Here is an 11,201-nt window from a genome sequence, read left to right as displayed (position 1 = left end):
CAATGTTCCGAGGGTTACCTGAAACGTGGAGCTCGGTCGTCTTGGTGAGACCCGAGGTGAGGGTTCCGTGACCCGAGCTTGTTGCGCTGAGCGGCGGGTGGTTGTACCTGCAATGACACTCCGATGCTTAAGTTAGCATGGGTCCAAGCAGATATGTGTAGAATGTAGAATGTGTGTTATACCTGGGTGCTCCAGTGTATTTATAGTAGTTGGCCGTGATCTTCCCTGGATAAGATATTCTTATCTTATCTTATCTTTGGGAGTCTTATCTCTATCTTTTGTGGAACCGCCTTTCCTAGGCCTTTTTCGGCCTTTAGGTTTTGGGCTTCGTTCCTTTTGATGGGCCTTCTTCTTTATTTGTCCGAGGTCCGACCTCAGGCGTGGGCCTTTGGGACGAGGTCGGACCTTCTGCGAACTTCCCGAGTTTGGAGAGCTCGGTCAGGGTATGAACAGTATCCCATATGCTTCTCCTGCTCATCTTGTGTCTCTGAAGCAAGTCTCCATAGATTGGAGTGCTCAGAATCTGTTAATTCTTGGTGATATCCCCAGCCACCATTAGAGGTTGGTGCTGGTGGGTGATATCCTGAAAAATTTTGTTTGACTGCAAGATGAGTTGAACTCCATTTGTATTTTGGAAAGCACAACACCATTGAAAATTGAAATTACTCATATCACAGATGAGAATTTCTTAGTGAGGCATAAACTCAAACACCTTGGTTTCAATCTAAAACAGGGAACAAAAATAAAGAAAATGCTTGATCTAGACCACCACCTCACTTAATTATTGTCAATCTATTCAATCCCCGGCAACGGCGCCAAAAACTTGATGTGCGGAAAACGATCCGACACAAAACTCACCGGCAAGTGCACCGGGTCGCATCAAGTAATAATAACTCACGGGAGTGAGGTCGATCCCACAGGGATTGAAGGATTGAGCAATTTTAGTTTAGTGGTTGATTTAGTCAAGCGAATCAAGATTTGGTTGAGTGATTTGTGATTTGCAGAATTTAAATTGCATAGAAAGTAAAGGGAATGGGTAATTGGCATGAAAATAAAGAGAACAGGAGTTAAAGTGCTGAATCTTAAAGAACAAGAAATTAAATGGCAGAAACTTAGAACGCAAGAAATGTAAATTGCAAAATCTTAAATGCAAGAAATGTAAATGGCGTGAATTGTAAAGGGAATTGGGAGTTGGATTTGCAGAAATTAGACAAGGAAAAGTAAAATTGCAACAAGCAGAGAATTAGAGAATGGCTTGGATCAAACCGGATCTTAAACAGAAAAGTAAATGAGCATGGAAACATTAAACAGGGAGTGGTAAATGGGAAATCCGGATCTCAGGACCCAAGAGACTAGAAAACCAAGTCTAGATCTCAATGCCTTCCTAGATCCAACAAGAACACTTGCAAAGAAATTGTAAATTGCAAAGAAAGTAGATGAAGAGCAATTAACAGAAATTTAAACTCAATTATGCAGTAAAGAAACAGAGAGATCCAAGGATGAGATTGAAACAGAATTTCTTCAATTCTCCAACCCAAGATCCAAGACAAAGTAATTGAAATTGAAAACAATAAAACTAAGAGGAAGGGAATTGAATTCTCCTTCCCCGAAACTAAGAAATTTAAGATCACTCAATACCAAAAGCTCTCCGAAAAACTACTAAGCAAAACTAAAGGGAAGCTCCCTGAAGAACTTGAATTCTATCCTATTTATACACTTTCTTCAAATGGTCTTCAAGCTTTCAATTGGGCCTTTGCTCTTGATGGAATTGGGTTGAGAGAGGCCTTGGTTGATTGCTCTTGGAATTTGGAGAGGAACCGAAGTGAACCAAGTGAACCGGGTTGGGGTTTTGCAAAAGTTTGAGTAAAAGTCTGAGTAAAAGTTTGAGGCTAACTTTTACTCCAACTTTTCATATCAGCTTCCCCATTTTGCTGATACCAACGTTGGTGCAAAAGTTAGGGGTCTAACTTTTGCTCCAACGTTGGCCTCCCTTATGCACTTTTATGGCGCCAACTTTGTCCTCTTGTCATGTTGCCAATTTTATGCTCAATATAAACTATCATATATGGTTGGAAAGCTCTAAATGTCAGCTTTCTAACCCACTTGGAATCACTTCAATTGGACATCTACAACTCAAGTTATGATCATTTGAAGAGGGCATGGTTGCTGGCTTTGGTGTGCAGCGTTTGAGGTAAAGTTTGCCTCAAACTTTGGCGAAAACGCCAGTTCTGGAGGCTCAAACGTATTGTCCACCCCACACTATTATACATTTTTGGAAAGCCCTGAATGTCGACTTTCCATTGCCGTTGGAAGCGCATCAATTGGAGCTCTACAGCTCCAGTTATACTCCGTTGAAGGTGCAGAGGTCAGTTGGCCTCACTGCAGGTTGCCACCATGTTCGTTTATGCACATTGCGGGGTAGTTTTCTCCCTCAATTTTAGTGTCCACCATGCAGTGCCATATATGCTTGGAAAGCTCTTGAATCCTACTTTCCAATGCTTCTTGAATCACCTCATTTGGAGCTCTGTAGCTCAAGTTATTCTTGTTGGAAGTATACCCCTTCAAGCTGTTGTGGTGTGTGGCGCCAACGTTAGCCCAAAAGTTAGAGGCTAACGTTGGCGCAAACTTTTTGCTCCCAGGGTGTGTTTTTCATGCGCCAACGTTAGCCAAAAAGTTAGGGGCTAACGTTGGCGCAAACTTTTGATGCCCAGGGTGTTCTTTTCATGTGCCAACGTTAGCCCAAAAGTTAGGGGCTAACGTTGGGGCTAACTTTTCACCCAAAAGTTTGTGCAAAAGTTTGAGGCTAACTTTTGGTACAGCTTTTTGCTTCCTGGTTCATTTTCACTTATTCCATTGTCCTCTCTTCCTCCTAGCCATTCCTTCTTGCTTCAACCTTTCTCCAAGCTTTCTTCACCTATCATTAATCAACCAAACTCATCAAAGCTATGCTCAAAATCATGGGATATTCATTCTTTCACAATATGTAACAATTATAGCATAAAATCTCATGAAATTGCATTAATTCATCTATGGTTGATTCAATCAAAGGAAGCATGAAAATCTACCCAAATTGGCTTGCTTAGAGCTCAAGAAAGTGCATAATTCAAATGAAAACAAAAGAAAAAGGCTAGTGAAACTAGGCTAAGATGACCTGTCATCACCCCTCACTTGGCCTAGTGGTTGAGTCATTGGAGACACTTGAATAATGGATGTCAATTGCTGATTAAGAATTGAGAATTGCTAATTGACTTAGAGTGCACTAAAGCTTGACTTCCCTAGGGTAAGACTAGGACTTGTGACTCAAGTTAGTTACTTTTACTTGACTTTTCTCTATGATTAGGGGTTAACTAAGTGAAGCAACACTCCTTTGTTATCACAATTGAAGGATGCTATAGTGATGGAACTTCCAATGTTCAACCTTGGCCAAGGCTTTTAATATTGATTGATTGTTGTTTTCTTTTATTAGCACTTTTATGCCACACTCTTCAAGCCACAAAAGACCACTTAACCAATAGCATGCATCCTTGTAGCATTCCTAGGGAAGAACGACTCGGGAGATTAATACTCTCGATTATAGATTGTAGAATTACTTTGATAATGGATTTTGCGTCAGTTTAGACTATACTACGATTGGTTACCTGATGATTTCTATACCGGCAGAAATTCATTTATCAGGGTTCTCAGGATCATAAGCTTCTTCTTCAGAAGATGCCTCTTTAGTACTGTTGGATGCATTTTGCCATCCATTCAGACTCTGAGAAATCATGTTGACTTGCTGAGTCAACATTTTGTTCTGAGCCAATATGGCATTCAGAGCATCAATTTCATGAACTCCCTTCCTTTGAGGCGTCCCATTACTCATAGGATTCCTTTCAGAAGTGTACATGAATTGGTTATTTGCAACCATGTCAATGAGTTCTTGAGCTTCTGCAGGCATTTTCTTTAGGGGAATGGATCCACCTGCAGAATGGTCCAGTGACATCTTAGAGAACTCATATAAACTATAATAGAATATATCCAAAATGGTCCACAATGAAAGCATGTCAAAAGGACACCTTTTGGTCATTTGCTTGTATCTTTCCCAAGCTTCATAGAGTGATTCACCATCTTTTTGTTTGAAGGTCTGAACATCTACTCTAAGCATGCTCAACTTTTGAGGAGGAAAGAACTTAGCCAAGAAGGCTGTGACCAGCTTATCCCAAGAGTTCAGGCTATCTTTAGGTTGTGAGTCCAACCATGTTCTAGCTCTATCTCTTATAGTAAAAGGGAAAAGCATGAGCCTGTAGACTTCAGAATCTACTCCATTAGTCTTAACAGTCTCATAGATCTACAAGAACTTAGTTAAAAACTGATAGGGATCTTCTGATGAAAGTCCATGAAACTTGCAGTTCTGTTGCATTAGAGCAACTAGTTGAGGTTTCAGCTCAAAATTGTTTGCTTCAATGGCAGGGATTGAGATGCTTCTTCCATCAAATTTGGAAGTAGATGTAGTATAGTCACTGGTAGCGCAAAATTGTGAACAATACTTTTCACAACTCTCATAATCCCTGGTCATGAACTCCAAAAACTTGGTGGTTCAATTCCATGGCATTACACAACTTCGCACAACTAACCAGCAAGTGCACTGGGTCGTCCAAGTAATACCTTACGTGAGTAAGGGTCGATCCCACGGAGATTGTTAGCATTGAAGCAAGCTATGGTCATCTTGTAAATCTTAGTCAGGCAAACTCAAATGTATATGATGATGAACGAAAATAACATAAAGATAAAGATAGAGATACTTATGTATATCATTGGTGTAAGAGCTTCAAACAAGTGTATGAAGATGCCTTCCCTTCCGTCTCTCTGCTTTCCTACTGCCTTCATCCAATCCTTCTTACTCCTTTCCATGGCAAGCTCGTGTAGGGTTTCACCATTGTCAGTGGCTACCTCCCATCCTCTCAGTGAAAGCGATTGCATATGTCCTGTCACGGCATAGCGGAATTCAGCTGTCGGTTCTCGGTCAGGCCGGAATAATATCCATTGATACTTTTGCGTCTGTCACTAACGCCCTAGCCTGCTAGGAGTTTGAAGCACGTCACAGTCATTCAGTCATTGAATCCTACTCAGAATACCACAGACAAGGTTAGACCTTCCGGATTCTCTTGAATGCTGCCATCAAGTCCTGCCTATACCACGAAGACTCTGATCTCACGGAATGGTTGGCTCGTTTGTCAGGCGAGCACTCGGTTGTCAGGCGATCAACCATGCATCGTGCAATCGGGAATCCAAGAGATATTCACTAAGCCTCAGATGCTTGTAGAACAAGAATGGTTGTCAGTCACCTTGTTCATGAGTGAGAATGGTGATGGGCGTCAATCATCACCTTCATCATGTTGAAGAACAAGTGATATCTTGGATAAAGAATAAGCGGAATTGAATGGAAGAACAATAGTAATTGCATTAATACTCGAGGTACAGCAGAGCTCCACACCTTAATCTATGGTGTGTAGAAACTCCACCGTTGAAAATACATAAGAACAAGGTCTAGGCATGGCCGAATGGCCAGCCTCCCAAAGGTCTAAGATAGCATAAAACAAAGATAGCTACCCAAAAGTCTCTCTAAATACAATAGTAAAAGGTCCTACTTATAGAAAACTAGTACATAGATGAGTAAATGACATAAAAATCCACTTCCGGGCCCACTTGGTGTGTGCTTGGGCTGAGCAATGAAGCTTTTTCGTGTAGAGACTCTCCTTGGAGTTAAACGCCAGCTTTAGTGCCAGTTTGGGCGTTTAACTCCCAATTAGGTGCCAGTTCCGGCGTTTAACGCTGGAATTTCTTGAGGTGACTTTGAACGCCGGTTTGGGCCATCAAATCTTGGGCAAAGTATGGACTATTATATATTGCTGGAAAGCCCAAGATGTCTACTTTCCAACGCCGTTGAGAGCGCGCCAATTGGGCTTCTGTAGCTCCAGAAAATCTACTTCGAGTGCAGGGAGGTCAGAATCCAACAGCATCTGCAGTCCTTTTGAGTCTCTGGATCAGATTTTTGCTCAGGTCCCTCAATTTCAGCCAGAAAATACCTGAAATCACAGAAAAACTCACAAACTCATAGTAAAGTCCTGAAAAGTGAATTTTAACTAAAAACTACTAAAAATATACTAAAAACTAACTAGATCATACTAAAAATATACTAAAAACAATGCCAAAAAGCATACAAATTATCCGCTCATCACAACACCAAACTTAAATTGTTGCTTGTCCCCAAGCAACTGAAGATCAAATAAGATAAAAAGAAGAGAATATGCAATGAATTCCAAAAACATCTATGAAGATCAGTATTAATTAGATGAGCGGGGCTTTTATCTTTTTGCCTCTGAATAGTTTTGGCATCTCACTCTATCCCTTGTAATTCAGAATGATTGGCTTCTTTAGGAACTCAGAATCCAGATAGTGTTAATGATTCTCCTAGTAAAGTATGATGATTCTTGAACATAGCTATTTCTTGAGTCTTGGCCGTGGCCCAAAGCACTCTGTCTTCCAGTATTACCACCGGATACATACATGCCACAGACACATAATTGGGTGAACCTTTTCAGATTGTGACTCAGCTTTGCTAAAGTCTCCAATTAGAGGTGTCCAGGGTTCTTAAGCACACTCTTATTTGCCTTGGATCACAACTTTATTTCTTTTTTTTTTCTTTCCCTTTTTTTCGTTTGCTTTTTCTCTTTTTTTTTCTTGCTTTTTCTTGCTTCAAGAATCATTTTTAATGATTTTTCAGATCCTCAGTAACATGTCTCCTTTTTCATCATTCTTTCAAGAGCCAACATTCATGAACCACAAGTTCAAAAGACATATGCACTGTTCAAGCATACATTCAGAGAACAAAAGTGTTGCCACCACATCAAAATAATTAAACTATTATAAAATTCAGAATTCATGCAATTCTTTCCTTTATCAATTAAGCACGTTTTTATTCAAGAAAGGTGATGGATTCATAGGACATTCATAACTTTAAGGCATAGACACTAAGATACTAATGATCACAAGACACAAACATGGACAAACATAAAGCATAAAAATCGAAAAACAGAAGAATAAAGAACAAGGAAATCAAGGAACGGGTCCACCTTAGTGATGGCGGCTCTTTCTTGCTCTTGAAGATCCTATGGAGTGCTTGAGCTCCTCAATGTCTCTTCCTTGTCTTTGTTGCTCCTCCCTCATGATTCTTTGGTCTTCTCTAATTTCATGGAGGAGAATGGAGTGTTCTTGATGCTCCACCCTTAGTTGTCCCATGTTGGAACTCAACTCTCCTAGGGAGGTGTTTAATTGCTCCCAAAAATTTTGTGGAGGACAGTGCATCCCTTGAGGAATCTCAGGGATCTCATGGTGAGAGGGGTCTCTTGTGTACTCCATCCTTTTCTTGGTGATGGGCTTGTCCTCATCAATGGGGGTATCTCCCTCTATGTCAACTCCAACTGAATAACAGAGGTGACAGATGAGATGAGGAAAGGCTAACCTTGCCAAAGTGGAGGTCTTGTCCGCCACCTTGTAGAGTTCTTGGGCTATAACCTCATGAACTTCTATTTCTTCTCCAATCATGATGCTATGGATCATGATAGCCCGGTCTATGGTAACTTCGGACCGGTTGCTAGTGGGAATGATTGAGCGTTGTATGAACTCTAACCATCCTCTAGCCACGGGCTTGAGGTCATGCCTTCTCAATTGAACCGGCTTTCCTCTTGAATCTTGCTTCCATTGTGCGCCCTCTTCACATATGGTTGTGAGGACTTGATCCAACCTTTGATCAAAGTTGACCCTTCTTGTATAAGGATGCTCATCTCCTTGCATCATAGGCAAGTTGAACGCCACCCTCACACTCTCCGGACTAAAATCCAAGTATTTCCCCCGAACCATAGTGAGATAATTCTTTGGATTCGGGTTCACACTTTGGTCATGGTTCTTGATGATCCATGCATTGGCATAGAACTCTTGAACCATCAAGATTCCGACTTGTTGAATGGGGTTGGTGAGTACTTCCCAACCTCTTCTTCGGATCTCATGGCGGATCTCCGGATATTCACCCTTTTTGAGTGAAAAGGGGACCTCGGGGATCACCTTCTTCAAGGCCACAACTTCATAGAAGTGGACTTGATGCACCCTTGAGAGGAATCTATCCATCTCCCATGACTCGGAGGTGGAAGCTTTTGCCTTCCCTTTCCTCTTTCTAGAGGTTTCTCCAGCCTTGGATGCCATAAATGGTTATGGAAAAACGAAAAAGCAACGCTTTTACCACACCAAACTTAAAATGTTTGCTCGTCCTCGAGCAAAAGAAGAAAGAAGAGAGTAGAATAAGAAGAAATGAGGAAGAGGGGGAAGGTAGTGTGTTCGGCCAAGAAGGGAAAGAAGGGGTGTTTAGGTTGTGTGAAAATGAAGGGTTGAAGAAGGGTATATATAGGAGAGAGGGGGGGTAATGGTTCGGCCATGATGGGTGGGTTTGGGAAGGAAAGTGGTTTGAATTTGAAGGGTGAGGTTGGTGGGGATTTATGAAGGATGGATGTGAGTGGTGAAGAGAAAGATGGGATTTGATAGGTGAAAGGTTTTTGGGGAAGAGGTATTGAGGTGATTGGTGAATGGGGGAAGAAGAGAGAGAGTGATGGTGGGGTTCTGTGGGGTCCACAGATCCTGTGGTGTCAAGGAAAAGTCATCCCTGCACCAAATGTTGCTCAAAATCACGTTTTGAGGTATTTCTGGCGTTAAACGCCGGGCTGGTGCCCATTCCTGGCGTTTAACGCCAGGTTGTTGCCCTTTACTGGCGTTTAACGCCAGTCTGGTGCCCCTTTCTGGCGTTAAACGCCCAGAATGGTGTCAGACTGGGCGTTAAACGCCCAACAGCTAGCATTACTGGCGTTTGAACGCCAGCTTCTTCTCCTCCAGGGTGTGCTGTTTTTCTTCCTGTTTTTCATTCTGTTTTTGCTTTTTTCATTGTTTTTGTGACTTCTTATGATCATCAACCTACAAAAAAGATAAAATAACAAAAGAAAATAATTAGCTATAAAACATTGGGTTGCCTCCCAACAAGCGCTTCTTTAATGTCATTAGCTTGACAGAGGACTCTCATGGAGCCTCAGAAATACTCAGAACCGTGTTGGAACCTCCCAACACCAAACTTAGAGTTTGGTTGTGGCCTCCCAACACCAAACTTAGAGTTTGACTGTGGGGGCTCTGTTTGGCTCTGTTTTGAGAGAAGCTCTTCATGCTTCCTCTCCATGATGATAGAGGGATGTCCTTGGGCCTTAAACACCAAGGATTCTTCATTCACTTGAATGATCAACTCTCCTCTATCAACATCAATCACAGCCTTTGCTGTGGCTAGGAAGGGTCTGCCAAGGATGATGGATTCATCCATGCACTTCCCAGTCTCTAGGACTATGAAATCAGTAGGGATGTAATGGTCTTCAATCTTCACCAAAACATTCTCTACAAGTCCATGAGCTTGTTTTCTTGAATTGTCTGCCATCTCTAATGAGATTCTTGCAGCTTGCACCTCAAAGATCCCTAATTTCTCCATTACAGAGAGGGGCATGAGGTTTACACTTGACCCTAAGTCACACAAGGCCTTCTTGAAGGTCATGGTGCCTATGGTACAAGGTATAGAAAACTTCCCAGGATCTTGCCTCTTTAGAGGCAGTTTCTGCCTAGACAAGTCATCCAGTTCTTTGGTGAGCAAAGGTGGTTCTTCCTCCCAAGTCTCATTTCCAAATAACTTGTCATTTAGCTTCATGATTGCTCCAAGGTATTTAGCAACTTGCTCTTTAGTGACATACTCATCCTCTTCAGAGGAAGAATACTTATCAGAGCTCATGAATGGCAGAAGTAAGTCCAGTGGAATCTCCATGGTCACATTTTGAGCCTTAGATTCCCATGGTTCCTCATTGAGGAACTCAGAGGAGATTGGTACACGCCCACTGAGGTCTTCCTCAGTGGCGTCCTCCTCCTCTCTTTCCTCTCCATATTCGGCCATGTTTATGGCTTTGCACTCTCCTTTTGGATTTTCTTCTGTATTACTTGGAAGAGTACTAGGAGGGAGTTCAGTAATTTTCTTGCTCAGCTGTCCCACTTGTCCTTCCAAATTTCTGATGGAGGACCTTGTTTCATTCATGAAACTTTGAGTGGTCTTTATTAGATCAGAGACCATTGTTGCTAAGTCAGAAGTACTCTGCTTAGAACTCTCTGTCTGTTGCTGAAAAGATGATGGAAAAGGCTTGCTATTGCTAAACCTGTTTCTTCCACCATTATTGTTATTAAAACCTTGTTGAGGTCTCTCTTGATTCTTCCATGAGAAATTTGGGTGATTTCTCCATGAAGAATTATAGGTGTTTCCATAGGGTTCTCCTAGGTAATTCACCTCTTCCATTGAAGGGTTCTCAGGATCATAAGCTTCTTCCTCAGATGAAGCATCCTTAGTACTGTTTGGTGCATTTTGCATTCCAGACAGACTTTGAGAAATCAAATTGACTTGTTGAGTCAATATCTTGTTCTGAGCCAATATGGCATTCAGAGTGTCAATCTCAAGAACTCCTTTCTTCTGACTAGTCCCATTGTTCACAGGATTCCTTTCAGAAGTGTACATGAATTGGTTATTTGCAACCATTTCAATCAATTCTTGAGCTTCTGCAGGCGTCTTCTTCAGATGAAGAGATCCTCCAGCAGAGCTATCCAAAGACATCTTGGATAGTTCAGAGAGACCATCATAGAAAATACCTATGATGCTCCATTCAGAAAGCATGTCTGAAGGACATCTTCTGATTAATTGTTTGTATCTTTCCCAAGCTTCATAGAGGGATTCTCCATCCTTCTGTCTGAAGGTTTGGACTTCCACTCTAAGCTTACTCCATCTTTGTGGTGGAAATAACTTTGCCAAGAAGGCATTGACTAGCTTTTCCCAAGAGTCCAGGCTTTCTTTAGGTTGAGAATCCAACCATATTCTAGCTCTGTCTCTTACAGCAAAAGGGAATAGCATCAGTCTGTAGACCTCAGGGTTAACCCCATTAGTCTTGACTGTGTCACAGATTTGCAAGAATTCAGCTAAGAACTGATGAGGATCTTCCATTGGAAGTCCATGGAACTTGCAATTCTGTTGCATTAGAGAAACTAATTGAGGCTTAAGCTCAAAGTTGTTTGCTCCAATGGCAGGGATAGAGATGCTTCTCCCATAG

At 41.7% G+C, this 11,201-nt stretch overlaps 1 non-coding gene across 1 annotated transcript; it reads left to right on the top strand.

Annotated features, from left to right (window-relative positions):
- Positions 1–10,765: 10,765 nt before the first annotated feature.
- Positions 10,766–10,873, top strand: LOC130971839 (small nucleolar RNA R71). The gene has a single exon (XR_009083045.1). It is a non-coding gene; the product is annotated as a small nucleolar RNA R71 (small nucleolar RNA).
- Positions 10,874–11,201: the final 328 nt, after the last annotated feature.

Source organism: Arachis stenosperma, chromosome 3 (genome assembly GCF_014773155.1).
Source record: "Arachis stenosperma cultivar V10309 chromosome 3, arast.V10309.gnm1.PFL2, whole genome shotgun sequence".
Taxonomy (NCBI): domain Eukaryota; kingdom Viridiplantae; phylum Streptophyta; class Magnoliopsida; order Fabales; family Fabaceae; genus Arachis; species Arachis stenosperma.
Note: the sequence above shows the minus strand (reverse complement) of the source record. Positions and strands in the feature narration are given on the sequence as shown.